The 17669-nt window shown below is 42.9% G+C and overlaps 1 protein-coding gene across 3 annotated transcripts in view; it reads left to right on the top strand.

Moving 5' to 3' along the window:
• Positions 1-17669, top strand: part of STPG2 (sperm tail PG-rich repeat containing 2) — a 337064-nt gene that overhangs the window by 156867 nt on the left and 162528 nt on the right. The window lies entirely within an intron of this gene.

Raw genomic sequence — 17669 nt, 5'->3', positions numbered from 1 at the left:
GTCCCTGTCCAACTTATACACTTTGTGGGGAGGAAGAGCACACCTTTCCTCTCTCATATCCACCACATCTGGTCAGCCTTCAATATCTTTGGACATCACATGGGGCTGTAACATTTGAATACGTGTGTAAATTCAATATGTGTAAGTCCAGATTGCATTATTCCTGGATTTTATTTGGGAAATCAGCTGTGCATTCTGGGCCTGCAAATATTGGATTTTATCTGAGTAGACTGCTAGAATATTACAGATTCATGTGGATATCTGGGGATGTTGGAGGTGGGCAAGTATGTGCCATATTGGTGGGAAGAGGAGTGATGTTCTTACTTCCCAACATGCGTATGGGCCATGTCAGGTACAGGTAGAAGTCTATCTGGGTCTCAGTCTGAGAGTATCCTACTCAGAGCAACATCACAATTTTGCAACATCTCTTCTTGCTCCCTTTATCTTTGAATGATGATGGCTAACTTTAAAATGGCTGTTTCTCTCATCCTTTTCTACTTACTAGATAAAAATAACTTAAATCCTCCCTAAAATGTTGCTAAGACCATTTCTTGGGCCAACAAAAACTATTAGTTTGTGAAAGAGAGAAATGGTAAAAGTAAACGATGTAGTTAGGTAATTTTAGATTCTGGACTTATATGTTATGTCAGGCTTCTAGCTGACCTGAGCTCAGGGGAGGCCTCTTCGGAGGAGGAGGAGGTTCCACAGCAAACCCCACTGTGTAAGAATTGGCCCAACATTTTTGCAGGAGCAATCCAAAAAGCTGTGGGAACAGATTCAGCGTCAGATGAAGAAGAAGGGGAAGGGGTTGTGGAGCTACCAAGGTCTTTGGAGATAGTGCAGGGTAGCAGTGGCAGAGAGGAGTCTTTCCAGATGCTGGCTAATCAGTTGGATCAAAGCCAGCCAGAGACCTCTCCATTCATGGGAATGCAGGATCTTATGGTGGGGGAGGTGTTGGGAGCGATGGTCCCAAGAATCAGATGTTGGGTGAGAAGGGAAGAGTAACTTTGGGATGTGAGGCATTCTAAAAGACTGGCTTTTCAAAGACGTCCTTAGGGGAAGACCCTCCCCAAGAATGGGACTCGGGTTTCATACTGTCAACTGGCACCAGTTTTCATTGCAACTTCCTGACATAGTGTATTCATCAAAAGTAGCTTCTTGTAGTCTAAGTAGTATTATGCAAAGCTGACCAGAGAACTTATCTTGGTGTTGCTGTATGTGGATTACATCTGTACCTAAAGCGCGACTGATCTGGCTCAGATTGTTTTCATTGTGGGACTACAAAGATAAGCAGAGGCTTGGCACTCGACACACTGCCACCAAAGATGTGGGGCAGCCTGAGGAATCCTGTCACAGGGATGCCTTGCCTGGAGTCCTGAAGAATCCCTTCAACCCCATCCTGAGCCCTGCTTTGGTTTCCGAATCTCCTCCCTCATACCACAGCTCTCCAGAGTACAGGTGGCAAAACTGGTAGGAAGAGTTGTTGTTAGGGTGCCCAGAAGACCCTTTCACCCAGGATGTACTTAGGAGGGAGGATCTACTCAGGAAGAAAGAATAGTCCCAGCTGAACACAGTGAAGAAGTAGACCCAGTTTCAAGTGCTGAACCACCAAGAGGGGTGGTTGACAACATGCATATAAGCCCTCAGTCCCCTCCCAGACCTTTGCTGGGTTAACAGCTCCCTTCAAACCATTTCCTCCAGCTCCTTGACATCTTGCTGCCCCCACTTTAGATGATAATATGCAGCCCTCCTCCGGGTTTTTATGGGACCTTGGGGCATTATTCTGAATATCATTGGGTACCTTTGGCATCATCTCTTCAGCCCTCTCTTTGGACACTCTCTGTGTGCAGCCAGCGCTGCCCACTCACTTGCCCTTGCCTAAGCCCCCTCCCCCCCAACCCCCAGAGCTGGCACTGAGATGAATGATCTATCTAGTCCAGCATCCAGTGGAGGCTGGTGGCTTCTATGTCAGAGTGGCTGTGAATCCACTCCAGGTTTCATTCAGAACCAGTCGCACCTTGGATAGCTCCTTTAGAGTTCTGACTGAAACCCGGAGTGGATTCACCACCCCACTGATATTGGAGCCACCAGCCTTCACTGCTAGCATCCTATTTCTAACAGTGGCTGGATAGATGCTTTCAAGAAGCATTCAACAGGACAACTGTTACTCAGAGATATGTTGCTTTTGCACATGGATGTTCTGTTTAGCTATCCTGATTAATAGTTATTGATAGACCTGTCCCCTGAAAACATGTCTAATCCCCACACCTACCAACACTATTGCAAACATTTAATTAAAAGACCAGAAAAAGAAGTATGCTGGATTTACTGTTCCAATTATTTTAAAATATATATTATAATACATTCTGGAATGGCTACTTTTGATATTATGGAAAGTTTTCCTTTGCCTGCTTCTGCCTGAGTGAAAAAGAAACCAAAAGAACAGTTGTAACAGGGTCGTAAAATATTTGCCAAGGAGATTATATGTATTTCAAGTCAATCCAAAACATTTTTGACAACTCCAGAATTGTATTCACTACTAGCTATGGAAATAGCATATGAAATCATGACCCCACAGCAGTGCATGTGGAGAGATTATAGTTCTACTGCGAGTCATTTTATTTAATTTATTGTAAATGAAATACAGTGTACAATATAGCCCTTTGAACTATGCTTTCCAGTCAAGTTATTTTTAAGGATTAAATTAAATTCATTGTAAGATACATGGATTCACAGGTTATGACAGTTCCTAGCTCTTTGAAATATACCAGGACCTTAATACACATCCACACACACACATCTCCCCACTCCCCACTCCTATACAGTATAACTTTAAAATGCAGCTTTCCACCTCATTGCTCCTTTTTATAATGATTCTTACACCTTAATGGCAAGATTTCATTGAATATAAATGGAAGCTAACATATATTAGAAAAGAAATAACAAATCATACAGAGATGAGCCAAGCTTTGTTCATTACTTTAGTGTGTGAGTGTGTGTACGTGTGCGTGCGTGAGCACGCATGTATGCGCGCACGCACATGGTATGTTGCTTAAGAATTGTGTTGTTTGAAGGCTAGAGCTGCATTATGGTTTATCTTTTTCAAGATTCATTATGTTGGGAAAGCCAAGGGTCAGGTGTGTGAGTGTATGTGTAGTATATGTAATGTATATGTGTGTGTGTGTGTGTGTGTGTATAAGGCTTTGGAAGAAGAACTTCAGAGTAGCTACCTAGAGGAAGAAGCATAGTTATAGCCTCTGGATGGCTTAATTTGCCTACTAGGAGGGAGTACAAAAGAACCATGGGAGTTCGATTAAGATGCCTGTTAAAGAGTTGGTGGTAATCTTCATTTTAGAATATGGTATTTGGGATGTTTGGACTGTGACTCAAGTTTTTAGAGAGGGATCTGCTTGAGTAAGGCATAAATCTCTTGTAAGTAAACCAGCTATGGGGAGCAACTGTGAGTTTTGTTGGAAGCTGAGAGCTTCTTTCTAGTTGCTGGATGAAGTCGCACAGTTACTGACGAGTATGTTAAAACAATCACTAGGTTGACAAGTGGATCACACTCTTCAAGGAAGATTTCATAAGCTGACAATTTCTCATGTGCATTCTGGCAGAAGCTGGGTTGACTATCTGCAAAGAGTCAGTAGGCGCAGGATAACTCAAGCGGAAGTGTCTCTTTGCTAAACTAGTTTAAAATCCTTTTCCTGATTTTCTTTTCCAATAAATCTGAAAAAGATGTAGAGACCAAAGATGATAAAGTATTTGGACCATGGTGAAGGAAGATAGTATTATCAGGGATTGGATAAGCCTTGAGATGGATTGGTGTTTGTAAGTGTTAAAAGTAGTGCTGTGCTGAAGATTTCAATTCTTCAATGTTTGGTATTTCCAGGGCGGGCGGGACAAAAACTCTGGCGAAAGAGGCTGGGTAGGCGAGAATTTCAAGTAACTTTCTCTTTGGGGAAGAGGACAGGATTTCTGCTTACCTTTTTAAGTGTAGGTGAGGATCTTCTATGTATTTTTTTAACTTTAAATATGCCTCCCCACACACACTTGCAGATACCCAGACTCTTTAGAGAGAAGCTTCTCCAGCCTGGTAGCTATTTCTGAACTCCCAGGGGATGTCATGACCTCGCCCTCTCCTATAGGTATTGAGGAATAGCTCCGGGGCTACAGAAGCTCTGCAAAGCAAAAACAAACTAGGCTTTTAGAGCTTTAGAAAAATTATCTTCTTCCTTGCAACAACACAGAGCAAGCAAGATAAAGAGTTTTTTTCCCTAAGGCTCCAGAAGTCCCATTTGCTCTTGTTTGCAACAGCCCGGGACTCTTTGCAAAGCTTCTGCAACCTGGGAGTTTTTCCTGAATGCCTGTAGGAGAGGGAGGTTACATGGTCTCATGGGAGTTCAAGAAGTGCTGCTGGGCTAGAGAAGCCTCTCTGTAAACAGTCTCATGCTGGGAATGTTTTTCAAGTAAAAAAGAAAGAAAGAAGATCCTTCATCCACCTCCCAAACTTAAAAAGGTATGTGGAAACCCTGTCCCCCTCCCGAAGGAGAAAATTGTCCCCCTTCCTGCAAAAGAGGCAGAAAAAACAATGCCTTTATCACAAGGAGAGAAAAAATACCCCAAAATAGGGCAGCAGGATTTGGCATAGCAGTAGTTTAAAGCCCTGTACATATATTATCCCAGTAATCCCTACAACAACCTTGAAAGATAAATCAGTATTTCCATATTGCAAATGAGATGTTGAGGCCTAGAGATAATGACTTGCCATCTACCAAGTTTGTAGCTGAGGAAAATGCATGATTGGAACTGCAATCATAGAATCATAGAATGATAGGGTTGCAAGGGGCCAACAAGACCACCGAGCCCAACCCCCTGCTCAATGCAGGAATCCAGGTTAGAGCATCCCTGCCAGATGGCTGTCCAGCCTTGTCTTGAATGCCTCTAGCATGGGAGAGCCCACCACCTCCCTATGTAATTGGTTCCATTGTCATATTGCTCTAACAGTCAGGAGGTTTTTCCTGATGTTCAGCTGGATTCTGGCTTCCTGTAACTTGAGGCCATTATTCCATGTCCTGCATTCTGGGATGATCGAGAAGAGATCCTGTCCTTCCTCTCTGTGACAACCTTTCAAGTGCTTGAAGAGCGCTATCGTATCTCCTCTCAATCTTCTCTTCTCAAGGCTAAACATGCCCAGTTATTTCAGTGTCTCTTCATAGGGCTTTGTTTCCAGTCTCCTGTTAATCTTTGTTGCCCTCCTCTGAACCCTCTCCAGTTTGTCTGCATCCTTCAAAGTGTGGTGCCCAGAACTGGACACAGTACTCCAGATGAGGCCTAAGCAGTGCTGAGTAGAGGGGAACTAGTACTTCCTTGGATTTGGAAGCTATGCTTCTATTAATGCAACCCCAAATAGCATTTGCCTTTTTTGCAGCCACATCACATTGTTGGCTCATATTCAGCTTGTGATCGACAACAGTTCCAAGATCCTTCTCGCTTGTAGTGTTGTTGAGCCACGTAGCCTCCATCTTATAATTGTGCATTTGATTTCTTTTTCCTGTGTGGCCACTACATTATACTACCAGGCTCTAAGGTGACCTTTAAGTGACTTTCAACTTTTAATCCGCCATCCTAATCTAGTAAGAAATATGGTTTACGGTGAAAATCATACATCCATATCAGGGGCAGTATCAAATGTGATGCTACCGCTAATGTAAATTATGTTGTACTAGTATAAGCAGCCTCTAGCACCACACCAATAGAGCTTGCTGGTGCAAGGGGTTTTCCGGGAAACCCATTGTGCAAACAAGCTCTATTGGCATGTCGCTAGAGGTTATTTATGCTCATGTTTACAAAAGGGTGTTGCGCAGGTGTTTCACCTCACAGAATCCCTGTCTTCAGCACCTAGATCTATACATGCAATTCTCCTTTCTAAACTGGGATTGTATGCCCAGAACTAAAAAGATGGCTCAGCACTTCCTCTCTTGCGCAAACAGGGCAGTGATCAGTCCTGTCAAGGTTGGCAATATGTGACGTTGCCTTATACCAAGTCAGACCGCTGGTCCATCTGCCCCGGTATTGTCTATCCTGACTAGTGATGGCTCTCCAGGGGCTCATGCGGAGGTCTTTCCTGTTACCTGCTACCCATTTCTTTTTTAACTGGAGATGCCAGAAATTGAACCGGGGAACTTGTGCGTATGCTTCACCACTGAGCTGTCTATTTGACAGGTGTTCAAAGAAGCATCTGTTAATCATGGCCTACACTTCAGTATTACTTTTCACCAGAGGAACTGATGTGCCAAAACAGTCATATCATGATTATTTGTTTGTGTAATGGGTTCTGCACCCCACACCCAAATTCACCAACTTCATTTTATTGAGACTTGAACAGAACTGCAGGTCGCTTTTGCAGCCCAAGATCAGTTGCCAGCATTCATTTATCACGTACCAATATTCCCAGGGGCATTTGTGGCCCCATTTTCAAAGTGTACGGCAGCTGGGCTGAGCTGCTGAGTGTGCAGCCAAGCCTATGTTTGGCTTCTAAAGTGTAACCGGAAAAAAAAAGAAAAAGCTGTTGGTCACCTTGTATATTATTATAAATACTACAATTCCCCTCCCCAAATGTTCACACTCCCAATGTCTTCTTCCCCTTCCTAATCTTTCGGAAGGGTTATCCTCCCTATCCCCCTGAATGTGTTTAGAAAAGAGTCAGCGGAAATTTGTTCCAGCCCTATTGTAAAGTTTAAAAATGAGTCATAACAGAAATAAAAATTATGCCAATGAAACAAACCATGCATAGCCAACAACAGCATCAAAACCTGTAGCATTAACTTTAACAGAAGCTCATAACATATTTCTGTTAGACCCTGGAAGAAAATGAAATAGTCTTCACCTGGTGCCTAAAAGTGTATCCCAAGTTACTACCCTCGTAACCTCTGAAAGTTGGGATGCCTGGACAAAGAGCTTAGTAGATTACCTAAATCACAAGTTTCCAACTCTTTTTTTTGGCCCCTGGGCCCATTTGGAATTTTAAAAACATGTTGTGGGGTATGACCACAAAATGGCTGCTGTGAGTTGTGTGGCTAGTCGCTAAATGGCTGCTATGGGGATATCCAGTCACAAAGAGAATACACACACACACACGCGCACAGTCCTTCACAGATCCTGGTCTCAAACAGCTTAGGGGTTTATAGGTCAAAATCAGTGCGTGGAATTATAGGGGGTGGGGAAGTAGGGGGAGGTCTTAATGAAATCCACAAGCCCCACCCCTACTCTCACCCAATTTCAGCCAAATCATGCCACCCCAGTAGCCTTTTAGGGAGCAATCCTATGGCCACTAGACACTGTCTAGAGGGCCATAGGATTGTTCGGTTTCTTGGAACTGAAGTTGGAGCTAGGGTCTGACCTTGGTTCCCAGAAACTGTGCTCCCTGCCCCTTCCTCCTAATACTGGCATGGTTCTCTCTACGCTGGCTATGTCTCCATGCTCGGAAACAGAGTGTGGAGATGGGGAAAAGGGGACGGTCCTGGGGGTAGGGAGGGGAGGAAACTGTGGAAGCTGCTTTACACAACTTCCTATTGGGTCTCCAGGCCCCTCCCCCCTCCCCAAAGCCGCACCGAGACGGGTGAAATCACCCATTTAGGCAAAAATGCAGGGCGGCCAGAGCACAGAGGAGAGAATCCCTTCCGTGCTTCAGCCGCACTGCATAGGATAGTTGGCAGCCTTTGCGTTCAGAGGCTGGTGACTATCCAGATATGACTGCACCCTTAAGAATGGTAGCTAAGAAGGCTTGCCTTCCATTCTGTAATTTTAGGATTGGTTAAAACAAGCACTTTTAATCATACTCAGAAAGATACTGGATGCCAGTGCGGATCCTTCAGTGTATATTAGCAATCTTCAATTTACTTCATACATTCATTTTTCCCTTCTCCTCTGATATGTAAACAGATATCTCTTCCAGCTCTTGCCCGGTGGCATTTTGTTGTTTGAATCCTATGAAAAAAAGAATCTTTAATAGTTATGTTCTTTCCCTTTTCAAGCAGCCAGTTTAACAAGTTGCTTAATTCTTTTTGTATCTTATTTATTTTTCTTAATTCCCAGAAATCAGGAAAATATATATGAAAGAATATAATAATTAATCACTGTGAACACTTAGAAGAGTGTTGCTATACGTTTCCTCCCTTCTCCTTTTCATTATATGATATTTTGTTCCAGACGAACATTTTATTGCCTGCTGCTGTAACTTTGTAACGTTCATTTACTTCTCCTTCTGCAAAACATTTTAAATCTAAGATCGGGAAGCTCAGAGCGGACTCGAACCACTTGGAAAGCATGGCTTATGTTTATATGAAATACATTTTACAGAAGATTATCCTTTCTGAGGGGAACAAAAAAGATGGCAAATTAGAATAAAATTCTCAGAACATACAGGCAATACTTCTGATGCATTTTCTTTTTTGTTGTGTAGCATTGCTGTTTACAACAATAAAGAATAAAAAGATTCTTTATCTCAAAGTTTATTTTTACTTGTTTGGCAGTCTGTTTCGATCTGATTGCATGAAATGAGAAAATGAAAGCAGAGTTTCTATCCTATGGAGTTCTACGCTTTCTTTTTCATAAGATCAATGATTTAACATCAGTTGAGTATCATTCGTTCTTTCTAATGTCTATAGTAAACTAAGAGACAAGTGTTGTTGTGTTTTATTCAGGAAAAAGGAGCTTTATTATTATTTATTTATGTATATAGTGCCACCAGTGTGTATGGTGCCTGACAAAGCAAAAGAGGACAACTTCCTGTTCACAGAGGCTTATAATCTAAAATTTGACACTGGGGAGACTACAGAATTAAGCAGAGGGTATAGGTGAGGGGTCGGGCGGGGAGGGGGAAGAGGAAGAATGTGCCGTAATTTCAGTTAAGTTGCCATCAGGTATGCAACTTTGTGGATTGGGCCAAAGTCTTCACAGAAAAGGTGGGTTTTGAGGAGGGATTTGAATGAAGTAAGAGAGGTAGTATCACAGATGTGTTCTGTGACAAATAAAGAGCAGCAAGGGAGAAAGCTAGAGTCATTTGAAGGAATGGCTGAGGGTATTGAAGCTGGAGGAGCAAAGGTGTAGGACGGGGATGTGTAGGGATATGAGGGTGGATATTTAATGTTTAAAAACATACAATTATATTGGTATGTTAGGTCGCTTCTATATTTTCTCCTGAGCCTTAGTGATTGGCTTGCAGAATAATATGCCCTTTTCTGATGCTCATCAAAGCAACTCTATAAAATTATGCATGGTGTGGAGAATGTGGATAGGGAGACATTTTTCTCCCTCTCTCAAAATACTAGAATCCAGGGTCATCCTATGAAGCTGATTGGTGGGAGATTCAGGACAGATAAAAGGAAGTACTACTTCACACAGCGCATAGTTAAACTGTGGAATTCGCTACCACAAGACATAGTGATAGCCATAAATTAGAATGGCTTTAAAAGGGGGTTAGACAAATTCCTGGAGGAGAAGGCTATTAATGGCTACTAGTCTTGATGGCTATGTGCTACCTCCAGTATCAGAGGCAGTGAGCCTATGTACACCAGTTGCTGGGGAACATGGGTGGGAGGGTGCTGTTGTGCTTATGCCCTGCTTGTGGGCTCCTGGTTGACAGCTGGTTGGCCACTGTGTGAACAGAATGCTGGACTAGATGGACCCTTGGTCTGATCCAGAATGGCTCTTCTTATTTTCTTATCTGAACATGTGGAACTGCAAATTATTGAATCCCAGAATGCTCAGGGTTGGACCATACATGACCAATTTACCTGCATGAACATTACTTCCATGTACAAAATTGCATATATACCATCGTGTGGCAAATACCTATATCTTTCAACATGCATATATCTGGCAGGAATATAATACAGGATCAAGGCTTCCTGGTGCATCTAAGTGTTGCACGGTATACATGTGTACTATCACACATAATGGAGTATACACAGTTTTCTACATTAGTGTGTTCAAACAACCCCTTCTTTGCATGCATCCAAAACATGGAAGGGGGACAAGGACTGGCTTTGCTCTCAAAATCATGTACCCTGCTGGCTTTGTTCCTTATGTCCACACACTCAGCACAAGGTTAAAAGAGGAGACAGCTGTAGGCACAATCCTTCATTGTGGGTGAGACCTAGGCTACCCTTTCAAACATTGTGCTGAATGAATGCACAGTCATCACCGAGCCGGGCCAGTGGAATATGTAATATTTGATGTGGGGCTGTTAGGTGTGGTCCCACTCCCCCCTCCACATGTTGGATGTACACACGGAAGGCATCATTTGAACACTTATTAAAAGGATATGTGTAGGAAACTTATCATGTATGAAGCAGCTCTCTGTTTGCCCAGCATATAGCATGGAGGTTAATATATACAAGTGGATCCTGCATCAAAATCTTGCAGTGTGGAGTGCTCCTATTCAGGGTGTCAGCCAACCAGCCATGCTTTCCTTCAGGAGACTCCATTCCATTCCCTTTCACCTCCTAGTTTCCCCCCTGCTCCCACAATGGACACTCAGCATTCTGTGACTGATGAGTATGTTCCGTGCTCATTGGGCTTTGGGGGTGTTGTTGTTGCCCCATTAGGATGTTTTCTTCAAGATTTTTGTAGTCCTGCAGACTACAGGATTCCTCTGGGCATGCTGATATCTCCCTCTTGCTTTTCAGTAGCCCTGTTTTGGTTACATAGCCATCATAGTCCAGCACCTGAGTTCACTACTAGTATAAATGATTATTTTGGTAAAATGAACAGTCTTTTGTGAGATTTGGCTCATGCTAGTTGTTCACTATACAGTTACCATTTTTTTTTATCCCTCTGCTGTTATGTAAAATTTCTAAGATAATACCCTATGAAAAAAGCATATTGTATGTATTTATTTTAGTCTTACGCTAATCAGAAGGTTTCTTGTGAAGTTCTTTACCTTGGAATTGATTTGTTGCTACAGGTAGATAAGGACTATTGGTTGCTCTTATGCAGTCTTATAATAAATATGAAATCATTTTGAAGTCATTTTTAGAACTAACATCAGAATACATTTGCCTTGTCAGATCAAATAAAGAACACAGTGGAAAGTGCAGGTATACTTATAATCAAATGATAACTGCACCAGGATTCAATATTGTCTGAAGCAGAGAAAACCGAGAGGGCATTATTTCTAGGAATTTAAATGTGAGAGCAAAGCTAGTGAAACAAAGAACACGGGGGGTACATATTCGGAAAACAGAAAAATGTATTTCTTTCAAAAAAATAGTAACTGATCAATTATATTAAAAAGAAAAAGGGTAGGCAGATTTATCAAAATATGCATTTAATAAATTAAACTCAGAGAACTCGTCTTGCTGTGAAAGCTTAAAAATACATATTTTATGCATTCTAAGACGTTTTATGTGCTTGCAAATTTCTGAGAACTTCTGACAATTTTTTCACTTTTGTGGATCTATTTTAAGCTTTAAAAGAATCTGCAAAATTCAGCTCCATTTAGCTCCAGGGAGAATTCCTATCAACTGTTAAAAGTATGTATTTTATCTGTCTTCATCACATAGATCCCAGGTTCTGCAAAGATCTGCATATTTTTTAACATTATGCATTGAAAACAGTGCAACTTTTGGGATGGCAAGAGGATGTCGACTCCAAACTTTTTTATGTGTCACCTGTTCCCCTAGTAATAGAAGCAGTAGGCCTATGCAGGCATAAAGGTTTCTATTTAATGCAATCTTAACCCTATGTTGTTCATTTTGGAAATCTTCCTGCACGTCTAAGCATAGAAAAAATTAATATGCTTAGAAATGGAGATGCGGACAGACATCCTACTCCTGTGGGAGTACAAAGGTGATTTTAAAATCGACCCCAGAATTGCTAGAATTTGTCCTAAATAAATCTGCTTTCCTTCATGGTTTACTTGTACAAGTTTACACTCATGGATCAGGTATCCAAAGCGCTTGGCATCCATTTTGGTATAGAAAGGAGATCACCAAACTTGTGTTTGTGTGGCCTACATCAGCCTCTAGAAAGCCAAAGTCATGCTTGTGCCACCTCTTTTCTGTACCAGAATAGATGCCAAGATAGTCAGCTGTTAATCTACAATGCTGCATCTTGGGATGTATTTAGTTCTCAAATCTGTAGGGAGAACCTCTTTTCTGTAAAATGTTGGATGATACCATACCTGATCATTGGCTCCTCCTAATTTGGAAGTTCTAACTATCAGGGCATTCTGTCTAACACCTCTGACATAAACATCTTTGCTGTGAGAAAGAGACTTTTGATTGTAATAATACTCCAGTTCACAAAATGATCACAAAAATGGTGGTGTACTTTGCACATCTTGGATAATTAGGCTTGTATTCTGAGGTCCACAGAAGTGTAAATTAAGAACAGGTTACCATAGTATAGACTAGAGAACGTTTATCTGTTGACAAACAAAACATATAAGAGACACGATTGAAGAAAAGTATTACAGAAGGTGACAGAATGTTACGTGGATATCTGAGATACCATTGACCTCCATATTTATATACAGTAGTATCTGTGGATACGATATAAATCTATCATTTATATCATATCTACAGAACATTAATTGTTTTGAGTATGTTGGTATGTCCTACAGTTTTACCACTGGAGCAGTTCTGTAGTCCCTGTAACTTACTTGAGGGCCAATGACTAAGAAGTAATTCCAGATTCAAAGAACCGATTTGTGGCTATACAACCAACATTATATAGATTACAACACCATACATTGTCTTGCCTGACGCTTTTTCTCCAAGCACAGTAAAACATTAAATAACAATTGAATATGCCCAGTGACTTAGTCATAACTTCTGCACAAAGAGTCAGCAACAATAATGAATCTTTAGTTTCAGCAGTAGGAATTGAGACAGCTACTCATATGATACAGCAGATAATTAATAGCAAATATTTTCTTATGCTACATCTTCTGTTGTCTTTCTAAAAACTGCTGAAGCAATTCAGTGATCAGAGTTAAAATTCTGTACTTCACATTCTAGGCCATATTCTCCAGCTTAGGACAAATCCTGTTTTAACATTAGGATACATGCAACTGATAACAAAAAGATTTTGCAAGAATGGAAGAATAAGGAATGGAAAAATAGCTTTAAAATTATAGTAGCATACTAGCATCCTTGAAAATCAATAATACTTTTGTCTTTCAAAGCTCAAAGAAGCAGGTATTTTGTTAGTTTTCTTAAATCATAATAATTGTTCAACAATTTTGAGCTTTACTTTCAAGTGTCAGACCACGTGATGAAATGTCACCTGCCTCCTATATTTCCTGAATCTGCCTGATGCCCTCCCAGCTGCCTGATGCCCTCTGTCATTTTATAATTTTTTATAATTCAAGGAAGGTTAATAATGCCAGATAAATTAGAAAAATATTAATGTATAGAAAAATCAGTTCATATGCCCTTGATGTTCAAAATTCAAAATTTCATTTCCAGACTGAAGTTGACTTCGTAAAGTTTTTTTGTCTTTTATGCTCTAATTATGTAGCACTATACAACACATCCCCTTCATGGATCACTGCCTTGTTGTGGCGAAAGGGCTTGCATAACTCAGTGAAGCCATAAGCTATGCTGTGCAGGGCCACCCAAGACGGACAGGTCATGGCGGAGAGTTCTGACAAAATGTGGTCCACTGGAGAAGGAAATGGCAACCCACTCCAATATTCTTGCCAAGAAAACCCCATGGAACTTATCACAAGGCTAAAAGATAAGACGCTGGAAGATGAGCCCCTCAGGTCGGAAGGTGTCCAATATACTACTGGGGAAGAGCAGAGGGTATTTCCAAGTAGTGCCAGAAAGAGTGAAGCAGCTGGGCCAAAGCCGAAAGGACACTCAGCTGTGGATGTGTCTGGTGGTGAAAAGAAAGTCCGATGCTGTAAAGAACAATATTGTTTAGGAACCTAAATGTAATGTAAGATCAATGAATCAAGGTAAGCTGGAGGTGGTCAAACATGAGATGGCAAGATTGAACATTTGTTCTCAACTACCCTCTGTTTGTGCCCACTTTGCTCGTGCTCAGGTCTCAGTTAACAGCATTAACAAAGTCTGACACTAGCCACTGCAATTGGCCGATAGTGGCTGCATTCATACATAATGGGAAACCATTATGCATTATGAGGACAAACCACAGTGCTCTCCCCACTGGCATAGTCATGAGGAGAACATTTTAATCTCCTATCTGAAACGTAATTGTGGTTAATGTGGTTTCATTAAATAAGACAGCTTCATAAACTAGAGTTTGAAGTTGGCTTGTTTCAACAAACCATAGTCAAGATTAATCACTGATTGTCCAGGTTTCACATCACAACAATCTGCAGTTGATATAAAATGAAAGCAAAAGCTTCCAAATGCTTCCTCACAGCTGCGCTGCAGGAGGAGGGAGGAGTATGCAAGCCCATAAGTCACTGTAGCTCATCTTTGTAATGCTAAACCATGGTTAATGTTAAATGTTAATGTTAAACCATGGTACTTGATAGTTGAGCAGTAATTTTTGCCTCCTGCCCATCAAGTTGTGGCTCAAGCTCCCAGTTCTAGTAGTTGACCTCAAGGACACATTCCAGGCCTGGAATCAGGTATGGCTGCCATGGCTACACCTCAGCCCTGACAATATTCAAGTGAATGTTTCATGCAAATTCTTGATGCTTTTGATAATAGGCATGAAGACTTCTCAATCAAAAAAATAAAAGAGGGAGGATTGTACCAATCAAGCCAATACATGTATGATTTCAAGTATGAAGTATCTTACGTGTATAGGGGTGGGGGTGGGGAAAGGTGTTTCTTCAAGACATGAAGAGAATCCTTGGTTGGAAAGAAAAACCATGCTCTAGCATTATGAGGATAAATTTCAGCAAGCCTTGGATTCTCATGGTTCCTCTCCTTCTCCAGCTGTGGATACTTGGCTCTATTTTTCACTGAGGTGGTAAACCTGTGTTTAGGCTGTACCATTTCAGACTGCAGGTGGGGGCTCATATGTTTGAATGTTCCCCAGGATAAAAAAATAATCTTCCTCATAACAAATTATTTGTCCACTTTCTCCTTTGATATTTGATTTCTTGCTTGTGCTATTAGACAGAACAGTAGTATAAGTATACATGGCTTTGTGCATGATCATTTAGAATTTAAAACAATTATTCATGTTGATGATCTTTTATTGTTTATTTCTGTCGTGGCCCAGCCCCAACATGGCAGTGGGCTCTATAGTGTACAATCATAATCTGATCAGAAGTGGTCTGGAAGGGTTTGGAACCCAGTGAGAAGCCCAGGGCCTAAGAGTTTGGCTATGCCTAGTTCTTCATGCAACTGTGGCTGGCTACTGCTGCTAGGCAACCAGGGATACCTAGGGGATTGTACAGTGACCCCTGATGCCTCCTCACAGTTGGCATCTTTATTTATTTATTTATTAAATTTATTAATCGCCCATCTGACTGGTCACCCAGCCACTCTGGGCGATGTACAACCCACCATAAACAATTTAAAACAATAAAATTTTACCATAATTTTTTTTTAAAAAAAATACCCTAACCCACCCCAAATGCCTGCCTGAACAACCACGTTTTTAATGCACGACGGAAGCTCATTAAAGAGGGGGCATGACGGAGTTCCCTAGGGAGGGAGTTCCACAGAGTGGGGGCCACCACAGAGAAGGCCCTCTCCCTCGTCCCCACCAGTCTAGCTGTCCTGGCTGATGGGACAGAGAGAAGGCCATCCGAGGCTGATCTTGTTAAGCGGCCTGTCTGGTGTTGCTGGAGGCGCTCCTTAAGATAGGCTGGGCCGGAACCATATAGGGTTTTAAAGGTCAAAACCAACACCTTGAATTTGGCCCGGAAAACAACTGGTAACCAGTGCAACTCCTTCAGCACTGGAGTGATGTGATCTCGCCGGTGGCTGCCTTTAATCAGGCGAGCCGCCGCGTTCTGTACCAGCTGCAGTTTCCGAACCGTCTTCAAGGGTAACCCCACGTAGAGCGCATTACAGTAGTCTAAACGAGAGGAGACCAGGGCATGTACTACCGATGGGAGCAGATGGTCGGGAAGGTAGGGGCGCAGCCGCCGTATCAGATGGAGTTGATACAGCGCTGTCCGGCTCACAGCTGACACCTGAGCCTCCATGGACAGCTGGGAGTCCAAAATGACCCCCAGGCTGCGGACCTGGTCTTTCAAGGGTAGCTGTACCCCATTCAACACCAGGTCAACATCCCCCAGCTTCCTCTTGTCTCCCACCAAAAGTACCTCGGTCTTGTCAGGGTTGAGTTTCAGCTTATTCCTCCCCATCCAGCCACTCACCGTCTCCAGACATTTGGATAGGGATTCTACGGCCAACCTTGGTGAAGATTTGAATGAGAGGTAGAGCTGAGTGTCATCCGCATATTGATGACACTGCACCCCAAACCTCCTGATGATAGCCCCCAGTGGCTTCACATAGATGTTAAATAGCATCGGGGAGAGGATGGAACCCTGTGGCATCCCACAAGTAAGTGGCCACGGGTCCGAAACCTCCTCTCCCAGTGCTACCCTCTGGTACCTGCCAGAGAGGAAGGACTGGAACCACCGCAATACAGTGTTTCCAATGCCCAACCCCTCCAGGCGGTCCAGGAGGATACCGTGGTCAACGGTATCAAAAGCCGCTGAGAGGTCAAGGAGAACAAGGAAGGAGCATTCACCCCTATCCAGAGCCCTCCTCATATCATCCACCAAGGCGACCAAGGCCGTTTCTGTCCCATGCCCAGGCCTGAAGCCCGACTGAAATGGGTCTAGATAATCAGTTTCTTCCAAGTGTGCCTTCAACTGCACCGCCACCACCCGCTCAATCACCTTGCCCAAAAATGGCAGATTTGAGACTGGGCGAAAGTTGTTCAGAACTTGAGGATCCAAGGAGGGCTTCTTTAAGAGCGGTCTTATCACTGCCTCCTTGAGGGCTGATGGCATCACTCCCTCCTCAAGGGAGGCGTTCACCACCGCCTTGATCCCCTCACCCAGTCTCTCTCTGCAGCTCATAATGAGCCAAGATGGGCAAGGATCAAGTAAGCAGGTGGTTGGCCTTACAGATGAAAGCACCTTGTCCACTTCATCAGGAGGAAGAAGCTGGAACTGATCCCACAAAACCGGTTTGCCACAGGCCGCCTCTTGCTCACTAACTGTATCCACAGTGTGCAGAGTAACACACCTAATCTGATCAATTTTATCTGCAAAGTGACTTGCCAAAGCCTCACAGGAGGCCTTAGAATGCTCCAGTGGTTCCGGAGCCACAGGACCGACCAGGCTCCAGACCACTTGGAACAGCCTCCTGGGGCAGCACTCTGCAGACGCGATGGAGGCAGCATAATATTCCTTTTTTGCTGCCTTCACCGCCACGTGATAGGCTGAAGATATAGCTCTAGCCCGTGTCTGATCGTCTTTGGAGCGAGACTTCCGCCACCGGCGCTCTAGCCGTCTCACCTCCTGTTTCAGAGCTCGTAACCGCGGATTGAACCATGGTGCAGTCCGAGCCCTGTTCAGGGGGAGAGGGCGTTTCGGAGCCACCTGATCTAATGCCCCAGTGATTGCGGCATTCCAGCCACCCACCAGGGTCTCGACCGAGTGGCCGTTGGCATGCCCCAGAGAATCCCCAAGCGCGTTCAGGAATCCATTTGGA

The sequence above is a fragment of the Heloderma suspectum genome, chromosome 5 (genome assembly GCF_057233095.1).
Source record: "Heloderma suspectum isolate Gila_16-S chromosome 5, 16-S_ref, whole genome shotgun sequence".
NCBI classification, from domain to species: domain Eukaryota; kingdom Metazoa; phylum Chordata; class Lepidosauria; order Squamata; family Helodermatidae; genus Heloderma; species Heloderma suspectum.
Note: the sequence above shows the minus strand (reverse complement) of the source record. Positions and strands in the feature narration are given on the sequence as shown.